Below are 15053 nucleotides of genomic sequence, written 5' to 3'. Positions count from 1 at the left end.
TCATCAAAATTAAATGAAATAAACATTTGAATGTATCAGTCTGTGTGCAATGAATAAATATAATGTACAAGTTACACCTTTTGAATGCAATTACTGAAATAAATCAAGTTTTTCAAAATATTCTAATTTACTGGCTTTTACCTGTATATACATACACCTATATATATATATATATATATATATATATATATATATATATACATATATATATATATATACATATATATATATACATATATATATATATATATACATATATATATATATATATACATATATATATATACATATATATATATATATATATACATATATATATATATATATATATATATATATATATATATATATATATATATAGTTTCTCATAGTCATTCACATCGACGTCCCACTGGGGTGAGTTTTTCCTTGCCCTTATGTGGGCTTTGTACCGAGGATGTCGTTGTGGCTTGTGCAGCCCTTTGAGACACTTGTGATTTAGGGCTATATAAATAAACATTGATTGATTGATTGATTGATTATCAACAACACCCAGGAACACCGTCGGCTTAGCTGGGCCTGAGCTCATCTAAGATGGACTGATACAAAGTGGAAAAGTGTTCTGTGGTGTGACGAGTCCACATTTCAAATTGTTTTTGGAAACTGTGGACGTCGTGTCCTCCGGACCAAAGAGGAAAAGAACCATTCGGATTGTTATAGGTGCAAAGTTGAAAAGCCAGCATCTGTGATGGTATGGGGGTGTATTAGTGCCCAAGACATGGGTAACTTACACATCTGTGAAGGCAACATTAATGCTGAAAGGTACATACAGGTTTTGGAGCAACATATGTCATCCAAGCAACGTTATCATGGACGCCCCTGCTTATTTCAGCAAGACAATGCCAAGCCACGTGTTAAAACAACGTGGCTTCATAGTAAAAGAGTGCGGGTACTAGACTGGCCTGCCTGTAGTCCAGACCTGTCTCCCATTGAAAATGTGTGGCGCATTATGAAGCCTAAAATACCACAACGGAGACCCCCAGACTGTTGAACAACTTAAGCTGTACATCAAGCAAGAATGGGAAAGAATTCCACCTGAGAAGCTTAAAAAATGTGTCTCCTCAGTTCCCAAACGTTTACTGAGTGTTGTTAAAAGGAAAGGCCATGTAACCCAGTGGTGAACATGCCATTTCCCAACTACTTTGGCACATGTTGCAGCCATGAAATTCTAAGTTAATTACTATTTGCAAAAAAAAAATAAAGTTTATGACTTTGAACATCAAATATCTTGTCTTTGTAGTGCATTCAATTGAATATGGGTTGAAAAGGATTGTATTCCGTTTATATTTACATCTAACATAATTTCCCAACTCATATGGAAACGGGGTTTGTACTTAGATTTCAGTTTTTGCAGTGCAAGGGGTGGAACAAGGGGATGGGTCTAATGCAGAGGTTAATTTCACCACACCTGGTGTGTGTGTGACAACCATTGGTACTTTAACTTTTAAACTGTATTTATTCTTATTTCACCCAAACCAGTGACTGTTTGCTTCTGTTTTCCTCTACACGCCTGCAAACTGCAACTTTAAAGTATAAGTACATGATGTATTATGACAGCTGGCATTCCCACTGAAAGACACTCAAGTGTGCAAAAAAACCAAAAAACTAATTGTTTTTATTTTGCAGGCTGAAATTTATAACAAAACAACCCTGGGCGTTGAAATTAAGACAAATCAGCTCATAACTTTCGCAGTGAAAAATGATTTGGAGTAAATCAATGCTTTGCCACCTCTCTTGCAACTTCTCTCTCTAAAGGAACATTTTAAATTGTCCATAATAACGCACTTCCTTGCACATAATGTCCGTCATTTGATGCAAGCAATCCACATTAAAGTGTACGAATAGACATCGCGCTATGTAATGGCCTTCTAATTAAGTCAGCACATTTACTGACAGAAATGAAGCATGTTCTACTCCGGAGCAGCCGTTCTACTGCCTGGCTGTGCAAGTGAAGCCAGACAAGAGGCCGACAGTCAAGTTAAGCGTTCAGCCTAATATTAGTTTAACCTCCGCGGCCCTTGAGGATTTGGTGCGAGGCCGTGTCACCGGCGAGCACGACGACGGGCGCGATTCGTGCGGACACATACGAGGCTGCGTGACGCCGAGGCGCTGACATTTGGGCAAAAAGACACCTCTGTGACAACGGCTACAAAATAGTTGGCAGTGCATTGACCTTTTGCTGGACAACAGCAAAAACTGGCAAGTCTGACACCTTCCTTGATATACGCGATGAGTACATTTGAAGTTTGTTAAAACCCCAAAACAGGACACCTAACTACAAAACCCAATACCTGTTGGCACGCTGTGTAAATGGTAAATAAAAACAGAATACAATGATTTGCAAATCCTTTTCAACTTATATTCAATTGAATGGACTGCAAAGACAAGATAATTAATGTTTAAACTGGAAAATTAATTGTTTTGTTTTTTTTGCAAATAATCATTACATTAGCATTTAATGGCAGCAAGACATTGCAAAAAAGTTGGCACAGGGACATTTTTACCACTGTGTTACATGGTTTTTCCTTTTAACAACACTCAGTAAACGTTTCTGAACCGAGGAAACCAATTTTTGAATCTTTTCTGGTGGAATTCTTTCCCATTCTTGGTTGATGTACAGCTTAAGTTGTTCAACAGTCCGGGGGTCTTCGTTGTGGTATTTTAGGCTTCATAATGCACCACACATTGTCAATGGGAGACAGGTCTGGACTACAAGCAGGCCTGTCTAGTACCCGCACTCTTTTACTATGAAGCCACGCTGTTGTAACACGTAGCTAGGCATTGTCTTGCTGAAATAAGCAGGGGCGTCCATGAAAAAGATGTTGCTCCAAAACCTGTATGTACCTTTCAGCATTGATGGTGCCTTCACAGATGTGTAAGTTACCCATGCCTTGGGCACTAATACACCCCCATACCATCACAGATGCTGGCTTTTGAATTGTGTGCCTATAACAATCCGGATGGTTCTATTCCTCTTCGGTCCAGAGGACACGACGTCCACAGTTTCCAAAAACAATTTGAAATGTGGACTCGTCAGACCACAGAACACTTTCCTACTTTATATCAGTACATCTTAGATGAGCTTGGGCCCAGCGAAGAGTTTCTGGGTGTTGTTGATAAATGGCTTTGGTTTTGCATAGTAGAGTTTTAACTTGCACTTTACAGATGTAGCGACCAACTGTAGTTACTGACAGTGGTTTTCAAAAGTGTTCCTGAGCCCATGTGGTGATATCCATTACACAATTTTTGATGCAGTACCGCCTGAGGGATCATTGCTTACGTGCAGTGATTTCTCTAAATTATCTGAACCTTTTGTTGATATTACAGACCGTGGATGGGGAAATCCCTAAATTCCTTGCAATAGCTCGTTGAGAAATGTTGTCCTTAAACTGTTCGACAATTTGTTCACGCATTTGTTCACAAAGTGGTGACCCTTGCCCCATCCTTGTTTGCGAATGACTGAGCATTTCATGGAAGCTGCTTTGATACCCAATAATGGCACCCACCTGTTCCCAACTAGCCTGTTCACCTGTGGGATGTTCCAAATAAGGGCTTGATGAGCATTCCTCAACTTTCTCAGTCTTTTTTGCCACTTGTACCAGCTTTTTTGAAACTAGTTGCAGGCATCAAATTCCAAATGAGCTAATATTTGCAAAAAATAACAACGATAAGCATCTTGTCTTTGCAGTCTGTTCAATTGAATATAAGTTGAAAAGGATTTGCAAATCATTGTATTCTCTTTTTATTTATGATTTACACAACGTGCCAACTTCACTGGGCAGGCAGATATTAGAAATTCTTGGATGCGTGGATGTTTAGGACCTCGGTTTAAAGAAAAACATCCCTGCACTGCTAGGGATGGGTACCGAATTGGATACTTTAATAGGCACCAACCGAATTTCATCGGTACTATAAAGCATCAATTCAGGTGAAATCAAACGGTGCCATATTTGTTGCATGCGAGGTCACGTCCGGTTTTAAATAGAACGAACACAGCCAAACCGCCTTCAGGTAATGTTACAATTTTCCACACCACAGAGCAAGTATGCTTGATAGAAAACAGTCAAATGTACAATAAGGCTCTATTTCATCAAAATGTGCTAGTTAGCTCGTTGCTAAAATACATTGTATTTGCCATGGTCACTACTGATTAGCATTCACGATTTTACGTGGCGAGTTCAACACCTCTAAATTTGGCCATGAAAACTACAAGATGGTGTGTAATATGCACAATACTTCAGGGCTGTACGGTGCGACAATTTACTCGCAATTATGACTAAAAACAGACCTTGTGACTTGGAAAAAAACAAACTGTCGCACATGTGCAAATAAGGTTTTTCACATTTTGCTCCTAAAATAAAACCATCCAAGTTTGATAAGACTGGCGTAAAATGTTTGCCCACCTGTGTAGCATGTTTGAAATAAACTCACAACTAGGAATGTCCGATAATGGCTTTTTGCCAATATCCGATATTCCGATATTGTCCAACTCTTGAATTACCGATACCGATATCAACCGATACTGATATATACAGTCGTGGAATTAACACATTATTATGCCTAATTTGGACAACCAGGTATGGTGAAGATAAGGTACTTTTAAAAAATAATAATAAAATAAAATAAGATAAATAAATAAATTAAAAACATTTACTTGAATAACAAAGAAAGTAAAACAATATAAAAACAGTTACATAGAAACTAGTAATTAATGAAAATGAGTAAAATTAACTGTTAAAGGTTAGTACTATTAGTGGACCAGCAGCACACACAATCATGTGTGCTTACGGACTGTATCCCTTGCAGACTGTATTGATATATATTGATATATAATGTAGGAACCAGAATATTAATAACAGAAAGAAACAACCCTTTTGTGTGAATGAGTGTAAATAGGGGAGGGAGGTTTTCTGGGTCGGTGCACTAATTGTAACTGTATCTTGTGTTTTGTATGTTAATTTAATAATAAAAAAATAAAAAAACGATACCGATAATAAAAAATATAATTTCCGATATTACATTTTAAAGCAATTATCGGCAGATAATATCGACAGGCCGATATTATCGGACATCTCTACTCACAACCATAACCAAATGGACAAGTGATTGACGCGGAAGTACCTCCTGGTTCACACACTCAGACTAACTCAGTCTTCCCAACACGGAATAAGATCTTAGTTGGAATAACTGGCCAGTAAAAAACATTTTTTTTGCACCACCTTAAAACTTGACACCAACGAACTGCACTGCGCGCTAGTAACTATGTAGGTCGAAGGAATGCTGAACAACAAATCACTGATTGAAGTGACAAACTTGCCATTTTTAATAATGCCCGATTGTTGACAACAACAGCATACAGCCATGGAAGCACAGTCAGTCTATTTATTAAGCAGAGGTAACACAAACCAGAATCAAGAGCTTCCGTCAGAGCCGATAAACCGCTGTTATTTGCTATCCAAATTGACAAAAACTGGACACGCTAACGTCTAACGTCACTAGACAACAGGCACCGCCTTTTAAAAGGCACACACACGATATGACACGTATATCAACTGCATTATGCCAGATATCTGAAGTTTTTTTTTAAATAACTCAATAATTATTGTCCCTAGTAATTAATGACATGTATTAAAGAGTGCATAGGTACGCATCTCTGTGCACTGCATTGATACAACTTTTAATCAAGAACCCCTGCTTTATATATATATACACCTTGAAATAGAAAGTGATCGTTCAAAATGTTGAAAAAAATATTTTATTTAAGGACAAGCTGCAATAAATGCATTAAAAGTTTGTTTGATGCCTGCTTCAATGATCAACATGATCTTATTGAAGCAGAATGTGATGTGTCGTGCCACTTCTGTTTGCCAACTTACTAACCTTTGAGTCTATTTTTGTTTTATCCTAGTAGGTCTTTGTGCTATAGCTACATCTTTTTAGATCACTGGTACTAGGGTTGTCCCCATACCAATATTATGGCTCCAGTACCGGTACCAAAATGTATTTAGATACTTTTCGGTACTTCTTTTAAATAAAGGGGACCACGAAAAAATTGCATGATTGGCTTTTTTTTAACCAAAAATCTTACGATACATTAAACATATGTTTCTTATTGCAATTTTGTCTATAAATAAAATAGTGAACATTTGAGACAACATATCTTTTAGTAGTAAGTAAACAAACAAAGGCTCCTAATTTAGTCTGCTGACGTATGCAGTAACATATTGTGACATTTTCCATTCTATTATTTTGTCAAAATTATTAAGGACAAGCTGTAGAAAATGAATTATTAATCTACTTGTTCATTTACTGTTAATATCTGCTTCCTTTCTCTTTTAACATGTTCTATCTACACTTCTGTTAAAATGGAATAATCACGTATTCTTCTGTTGTTTGATACTTTACATTAGTTTTGGATAATACCACACATTTGGGCATCAATCCGATACCAAGTCGTTACAGGATCATACATTGGTCATATTCAAAGTCCTCATGTGTCCAGGGACATATTTCCTGAGTTTATAAACATAAAATCAATATTTAAAAAAAGGAAAAAAGATTTTGTAATGCTAAAAATATATTAATGTTATCATAGTAGTATTGACTAGATCAGGGGTCGGCAACCCACAATGTTGAAAGAGCCATATTGGACCAAAAATACAAAAACAAATCTGTCTGGAGCCGCAAAAAAATTAAAAGCCATATTACATACAGATAGCGTGTCATGAGATATAAATTGAATTAAGAGGACTTAAAGTAAACTAAATGAGCTCAAATATAGCTACAAATGAGGCATAATGATGCAATATGTGACGGTGGTGAGCTACGGTGTGTAGTGAAGCATGTTTAGCTATTCCTCGTCCTGCAGGTATGATACTTGCAAGAAACTTACTTCGTTTGTCGCCATGTCTTAAAGCACCTCTTCCTGAGGGTATTTCAGTGTTATAACTTCACCTTTATCATTATTATAAGCCAAAATGCATCCATTCTTCCTTTTCTGTCTACAGACCGTGTCTGCTTGTAGGTACTCTGTGATTGTGTGCTGCCGAACATGCTCCTCTGCTCGGAAAACCAACAATGACACGACGTGACGAGGCGCCTTCATGCCCGTTAAAAAAAATCAGGGGGGCGGGGATCGGCACTTTTTAGAGGGGGTATAGAACCGAATATGATTCATTAGTATCGCGGTACTATACTAGTACCTTGTGAGTGACTGGACAAAAAGCTCTGGTTGGCTCGGGGATAAATCATTATTTGGCACCACGAATAAAAATAGGCCTTTATTGTATGAGGAAAAAAAAAACTTCTATTCAGCTGATGATTATGGGAGATTTGCTTGTGAGGTCTTGGTTAAGGATGTTTGATTGGGGTCAGCGCTGATGAGAAAACAACAATGGTTCCATACATGCTCGGGAAAAAAAGCGATTCCCCTTTCGAACGCCTGAACGTCGGTCCGAGCGGTGTAAATGGAAGACGGCCGAGAAAGGCGGCCACAAACTGCTTTGTGAAAATGGAGGAATGACAATGGGGCTGAGGGGGGCGGTGGCAGGGGGCCGCAGGGCTAAAACTACTCGGCCATCCTAATGCTCTTCCTATCGACGTTATTGATTTGCCATTCTGCCACAAGACCCTTGTAGCGGCCTGCCTCGGCCGTCAGGCGACAGTCAACAAAGTCAGTTTAAATAGGGACAGACTACAAACGCTCACACACAAACCACCACTCAAATAGCAGGTGGTGGCCTGAAGTCTAAACTCCGTCAGCATCAAACGCTACGTAGCTCGGGGGCCGGCAACCCAAAATGTTGAAAGGGCCATACTGGACCGAAAATACAAAAAATAAATCTGTCTAGAGCCGCAAAAAATTAAAAGTCTTATATAAGTGTTATAATGAAGGGAACAAATTATGTAAGTGTCTATATTAACTATATTAGCCTACTATCAAAATGACTTTATAAGTCTTATATAAGTGTTATAATGAAGGGAACAAATTATGTGTCTATATTAGCCTACTATCAAAATGACTTTAAAAGTCTTATATAAGTGTTATAATGAAGACAAAACATGATGCAAGTGTCTATATTAGCCTACTATCAAAATGACTTTAAAAATCTTATATAAGTGATATAATGAAGACAACACATGATGTAACTGTCTATATTAGCCTACTATCAAAATTACTTTAAAAGTCTTATATAAGTGTTATAATGAAGACAACACATGATGTAAGTGTCCATATTAGATATATTCGCCTACTATCAAAATGACTTTAAAAGACGTATACAAGTGTTATAATGAAGACAACACATGATGTACCGTATTTTCCGCACTATAAGGCGCACCTAAAAACCACAAATTTTCTCAAAAGCTGACAGTGCGCCTTATAACCCGGTGCGCTTTATATATGGATAAATATTAAGATTCATTTTCATAAAGTTTAGGTCTCGCAACTACGGTAAACAGCCGCCATCTTTTTTCCCCGTAGAAGAAGCGCGCGGTGCATGCTGGGATATGTGACGTTTCATTTCCATTTGTGTGTTTATGTAAAGACCCCAAAATGGCTCCTATTAAGTGTGTTGTCTGTCTAATTATAAATAATGCAGACGAGGCGTGTTAACTGAGTTCTCAACGTTTTCTCACAGCGTGCTCATAACCACATTCGAACTCCCAGCATACAACAACGCTTCTCAGGGCTACCGCGCATGCTCGTAACTATCGTTGCATGCTGGGTAGTGTAGTTGTTATATTTGCTAGCTCATAACATCACATTAAGAGACACGCTTACGCGCTTAATTCAATACTCGCCGTCATTCCGGGTGGATTGACAAAAGACCTCCAGCCGCTAGATATTGGTGTCAACAGGGCATTCGAAGCTAGACTGCTAACTGCGTGGGAACAGTGGAAGACAGAAGGCGAACACACCTTCACTAAGACGAGGAGGCAGCGCCAGACGACGCCAACATCTGCCAGTGGATCGTAAATTTGCCCAACTTTTCACTTCGGACACCGAAGACGAAGGATTTACGAATGAAGAATAACTTCAGAAAGTGAGCGCTATGTTTATTTTGTGTGTTGTGACATTAACGTTCGAGCAACATTATGTTGCTATTGCTCTGCACTATTTTGAATTTTACTATGTTTGTGATTGCACATTTGCGTACATTTTGGGAGTGAACAGAGTTGTTAGAACGCTGGTTTTTAATATATTATTAAAGTTTGACTGACCTATCTGACTGTTTTTTTGACATTCCCTTTAGCGCAGCGTAGGCGCGGCTTATAGTCCGGGGCGGCTTATTGGTGGACAAAGTTATGAAATATGCCATTCATTGAAGGTGCGGCTAATAATCCGGTGCGCCTTATAGTGCGGAAAATACGGTAAGTGTCTATATTAGCCTACTATCAAAATGACTTTAAAAGTCGTATATAAGTGGTATAATGAAGAAAACATGATGTAAGTTTTTATATTAGCCTACTATCAAAATGACTTTAAAAGTCTTACTTAAGTATTATAATGAAGAAAACACATGATGTAAGTGTTTATATTAGCCTACTATCAAAATGACTTTAAAGGTCTTATATAAGTGTTATAATGAAGACAACACATGATGTAAGTGTCTATATTACCCTACTATCAAAATGACTTTAAAAGTCTTATATAAGTGTTATAATGAAGGCAAAAATTATGTAAGTGTCTATATTAACTATATTAGCCTACTATCAAAATGACTTTAAAAGTCGTATATAAGTGTTATAAGGAAGACAACACATGATGTAAGTGTCTACATTAGCCTACTATCAAAATGACTTTAAAAGTCTTATATAAGTGTTATAATGAAGAAAACACACAATGTAAGTGTTTATATTAGCCTACTATCAAAATGACTTTAAGTCATATATAAGTGTTATAATGAAGGCAACACATGATGTAAGTGTCTTTATTAGCCTACTATCAAAATTATTGTAAGTCTTATATAAGTGTTATAAGGAAGACAATACATGATGTGTCTACATTAGCCTACTATCAAAATGACTTTAAAAGTCTTATATAAGTGTTATAATGAAGAAAACACGTGTTTGTATTAGCCTACTATCAAAATGACTTTAAAAGTCTTATATAAGTGTTATAATGAAGGCAACACATGATGTAAGTGTCTTTATTAGCCTACTATCAAAATTATTTTAAGTCTTATATAAGTGTTATAACGAAGACAACACATGATGTAAGTGTTTATATTAGCCTACTATCAAAATGACTTTAAAAGTCTTATATAAGTGTTATAATGAAGGCAACACATGATGTGTCTTTATTAGCCTACTATCAAAATTATTTTAAGTCTTATATAAGTGTTATAACAAAGACAACACATGATGTAAGTGTCTATATTAGCCTACTATAAAAATGACTTTAAAAGTCTTATATAAGTGTTATAATGAAGAAAACACATGATGTAAGTGTTTATATTAGCCTACTATCAAAATGACGTTACTACATTACAAAATAATAATAATACTAATAATAATAAAGTATTTCTGATTCCGATTCTGCCCTGCGATGAGGTGGCGACTTGTTCAGGGTAGAGACGTCCGATAATATCGGCCTGCCAATATTATCGGCCGATAAATGCTTTAAAATGTAATATCGGAAATTATCAGTATCATTTTTTTAAATTATCGGTATCGGTTATTTTTATTTTTTATTTTATCTTTTTTAATTAAATCAACATAAAAAACACAAGATACACTTACAATTAGTGCACCAACACAAAAAAACCTCCCTCCCCCATTTACACTCATTCACACAAAAGGGTTGTTTCTTTCTGTTATTAATATTCTGGTTCCTACATTATATATCAATATATATCAATACAGTCTGCAAGGGATACAGTCCGTAAGCACACATGATTGTGCGTGCTGCTGGTCCACTAATAGTACTAACCTTTAACAGTTAATTTTACTCATTTTCATTAATTACTAGTTTCTATGTAACTGTTTTTATATTGTTTTACTTTCTTTTTTATTCAAGAAAATGTTTTTAATTTATTTATCTTATTTCATTTTAGTATTTTTTTTTAAAACGACCTTATCTTTACCATACCTGGTTGTCCAAATTAGGCATAATAATGTGTTAATTCCATGACTGTATATATCGGTTGATATCGGTATCGGTAATTAAAGAGTTGGACAATATCGGAATATCGGCAAAAAGCCATTATCGGACATCCCTAGTTCAGGGTGTACCTTGCCTTCCGCCCGAATGCAGCTGAGATAAGCTCCAGCACCCCCCGCGACCCCAAAAGGGACAAGCGGAAGAAAATGGATGGATGCATGGATTCTGTAAGTTGAAAATCCCATTGACAGGGTGTGAAGTGTGGAAAATAAAATATATATATTTTTAGACAAAACAACTGTAGGTGTTCAAATTTCACCTGTGGCTAGGATTTGCTCATTACCTTTGCAGAGAAAAATAATATGATCCCTGTAGAGAATACAATACAAAAACAAAACAGAGTAAATCAATGCTTGTAGCTTTGGACTATGCATGCTTTTCATATTGGATCGATCAAAGATGATCGCAGTTTTGTAGCACAATTGAAAAATAAATAAATAAATAAATAAAATGGCAGTATAGATCACATTCCTTCCTTCCCTTCAAAAAGGGAAGTCGTTTTCTTTGTTTTCAAGTCACTTGTTTGCATGTCGTCTGTGAAGTATCTTTAAAGGGGAAAAAAAAAAAAGAGTGTGTTTGTGAGACGCCAAGAAGCTTTGCCTCTGTTTTATTATTAACAACCGGAATGAGGTTTAAAATAAACATTACACATTGTGCGCCGCATCCATAAGTCCGTCACATGTATTCTTCTTCCCTCACAATCTTTCAAATCTAAACGCGAAATGCTGGTGCGTTAGACCTCAATCAAGCCACAGACTAATTAATAAACATCAAACAGTGCGATACAAAAGGAGACAACGGCATTGTTTCCCCACTCACTGCCACTGTAGTGAATCTGATGGAGAACATTCAGTTCTCGGCGACGGGATTGTTGGCACGGGTGGCAACTGGCAACACTTCAGAAGAGCAGCTGCATTATTATACAGTCTTTGTGTCACAAAATGCACTGAGTTGGCAGCGACATCTTCTTCCAATAAAAGGAGCCTCTCAGCTGAAGGTTTCCAGCTTCGACACAACTTAAGAAGCCTTTGTTGCGCTTCAAGGACAATTGCGAATAGTTCCCGGAGCGCTGACGGGAGAGGCCGAATACCACACTGCAAAACGTCAGTGTTCAAAAACCAGAAAAAAAAAATAAATAAATAAAAAATTAGGGGTATTTTATTTGAACTAAGCAAAATTATCTGCCAATAGAACAGGAAAATTCGGCTTGTCAAGACTTTCCAAAACAAGTAAAATTAACTAAAGTCAATGAACCCCAAAATACCTTAAAATAAGTATATTCTCACTAATAACAAGTGCACTTTTCTTGGTATGTTGAAAAATATTCTTAACTTAACTAAATGCTAGTGCCATTATCTTGACATAATGATATGCGCTCGGCATCATGATTTTTTTTTTTTCCATGCTTGAAGTAAGACATTTTTACTTTAAAAAAGTATTTTTATACTTGTGAGTGTTGATGACACAGCTTTGCATCAGTTGATATTCTAGTTTCAAGCATGTTTTACTCAATATAGGTCATCATTTAGGACCCAAAACCCTTAAAGGGGAACATAATCACAATTTCAGAATTGTTAAAACCATTAAAAATCAGTTTCCAGTGGCTTGTTATATTTTTCGAAGTTTTTTTCAAAATTTTACCCATCACGCAATATCCCTAAAAAAAGCTTCAAAGTGCCTGATTTTAACCACCCGTCCATTTTCCTGTGACGTCACTTAGTGAAGCCAACACAAACAAACATGGCGGAAAGAACAGCAAGCTATAGCGACATTAGCTCGGATTCAGACTCGGATTTCAGCGGCTTAAGCGATTCAACAGATTACGCATGTATTGAAACGGATGGTTGTAGTGTGGAGGCAGGTAGCGAAAACGAAATTGAAGAAGAAACTGAAGCTATTGAGCCATATCGGTTTGAACCGTATGCAAGCGAAACCGTCGAAAACGACACGACAGCCAGCGACACGGGAGAAAGCGAGGACGAATTCGGCGATCGCCTTCTAACCAACGATTGGTATGTGTTTGTTTGGCATTAAAGGAAACTAACAACTATGAACAAGGTTTACAGCATATGAAATACATTTGGCAACAACATGCACTTTGAGAGTGCAGACAGCCCAATTTTCATCAATTAATATATTCTGTAGACATACCCTCATCCGCTCTCTTTTCCTGAAAGCTGATCTGTCCAGTTTTGGAGTTGATGTCAGCAGGCCAGGGAAGCTAGGGTCGATAGGGGGTTTAGCTCGCTCGTCTGCGGGAACAAACTGCCGCCATTGCTTGCCGTGCTACCGAGGTCCTTTGTCCCTGAATTGCTCACACACTCCGGCAGATTCAATGAGGGTATGGCGGCAGATTTCTTTGACTTTATCGTTGGAAATGCATCTGCTTTGAGTGTCGCAGGATATCCACACATTCTTGCCATCTCTGTCGTAGCATAGCTTTCGTCGGTAAAGTGTGCGGAACAAACGTCCAATTTCTTGCCATTTCGCATCTTTGGGCCACTGGTGCAACTTGAATCCGTCCCTGTTTGTGTTGTTACACCCTCCGACAACACACCGACGAGGCATGATGTCTGTCTCCAATATTAGAAAGGCGTTTAATTCGCCAAAATTCACCCATTTAGAGTTCGGAAATCGGTTAAAAAAATATATGGTCTTTTTTCTGCAACATCAAGGTATATATTGACGCTTACATAGGTCTGGTGATAATGTTCCCCTTTAAAACAAGTAAAACAATTTAACATAAAATCTGCTTAGTGAGAAGAATTATCTTATCAGACAGAAAATAAGCAAATATCACCCTTATTTGAGATATTTCATCTTACTTAGATTTCAGTTTTTGCAGTGCACGAATGGTCAGTTTATGTTGTTTGCCTTTAAGATGTGAACTCTTTACTTAATTGAGTAAGGCCAAGCTCTGTCTTTACAAGGGCTTGGTTTATTGCCTCAATCCAATTGCAAACTTTACACAGTGGAACCCTAAAAAGTGCAACATCAACATCAAAAGGCGGTACAATTAGGAGCTCCGCTGCATATTCTGGGGGGAAAAAAGGGCCTGTTTACGATCGTCAGGTTTGATGCCACAAGGGACTGCAACCTAGAGTCCAAACAACAGCTTCTACAATTTAGCACGAGTTCATTGCGCAATCAGGCCAGGCAGGGTGATTACATATTGAATTTGAATATGCTGGCCATTATATAAACGCTTAACCGTTGCCATGTTGTGGACCACGGAGTGTCCTTTCTACAGACTATATACACATCATTTACTTCTATGATCCAAACCAAACAACCTTCCCTAGTCATGGCTCAGAAAAAAAACAAAAAACATTCAACCAGCACAAAAAAATCAACAAACATTTTAGACATAACACAACCTGCTCACCGAACTATGTGGATATTATAAAAAAAACAAAACAACTACCATAACCATTCAATATCACAACGAAGGCGAGATGGGAAAAATGCAAAAAAAAAACTCCACACTTGATGCATTTTAGCTGCTTGATATTTCTGATTGATTACAAAACTTTAAGAAAGCCGTCTAGAAGGTAAACAAGGTTGGAGTTTAACTTTCACATCCTTTTAAGATTAAATGATATTGATTAATAATTATATATCCATTACATTTTTATAATATATACATATACAGTATGTACATACATACATACATATAAATATACATACATATAAATATACATATATATATATATATATATATATATATATATATATATATACACATACATACATACATATATATATACATACATACATATATATATATATACACACATACATACATACATACATATATATATATACACATACCTACCTACCTACCTACACA

The 15053-nt window shown here is 36.9% G+C and overlaps 1 protein-coding gene across 1 annotated transcript in view; it reads right to left on the bottom strand.

The window, feature by feature from the left end:
* Window positions 1-15053, bottom strand: part of LOC133587215 (cadherin-22) — a 615599-nt gene that overhangs the window by 477439 nt on the left and 123107 nt on the right. The window lies entirely within an intron of this gene.

The sequence above is a fragment of the Nerophis lumbriciformis genome, linkage group LG03, assembly GCF_033978685.3.
Source record: "Nerophis lumbriciformis linkage group LG03, RoL_Nlum_v2.1, whole genome shotgun sequence".
Taxonomy (NCBI): domain Eukaryota; kingdom Metazoa; phylum Chordata; class Actinopteri; order Syngnathiformes; family Syngnathidae; genus Nerophis; species Nerophis lumbriciformis.
Note: the sequence above shows the minus strand (reverse complement) of the source record. Positions and strands in the feature narration are given on the sequence as shown.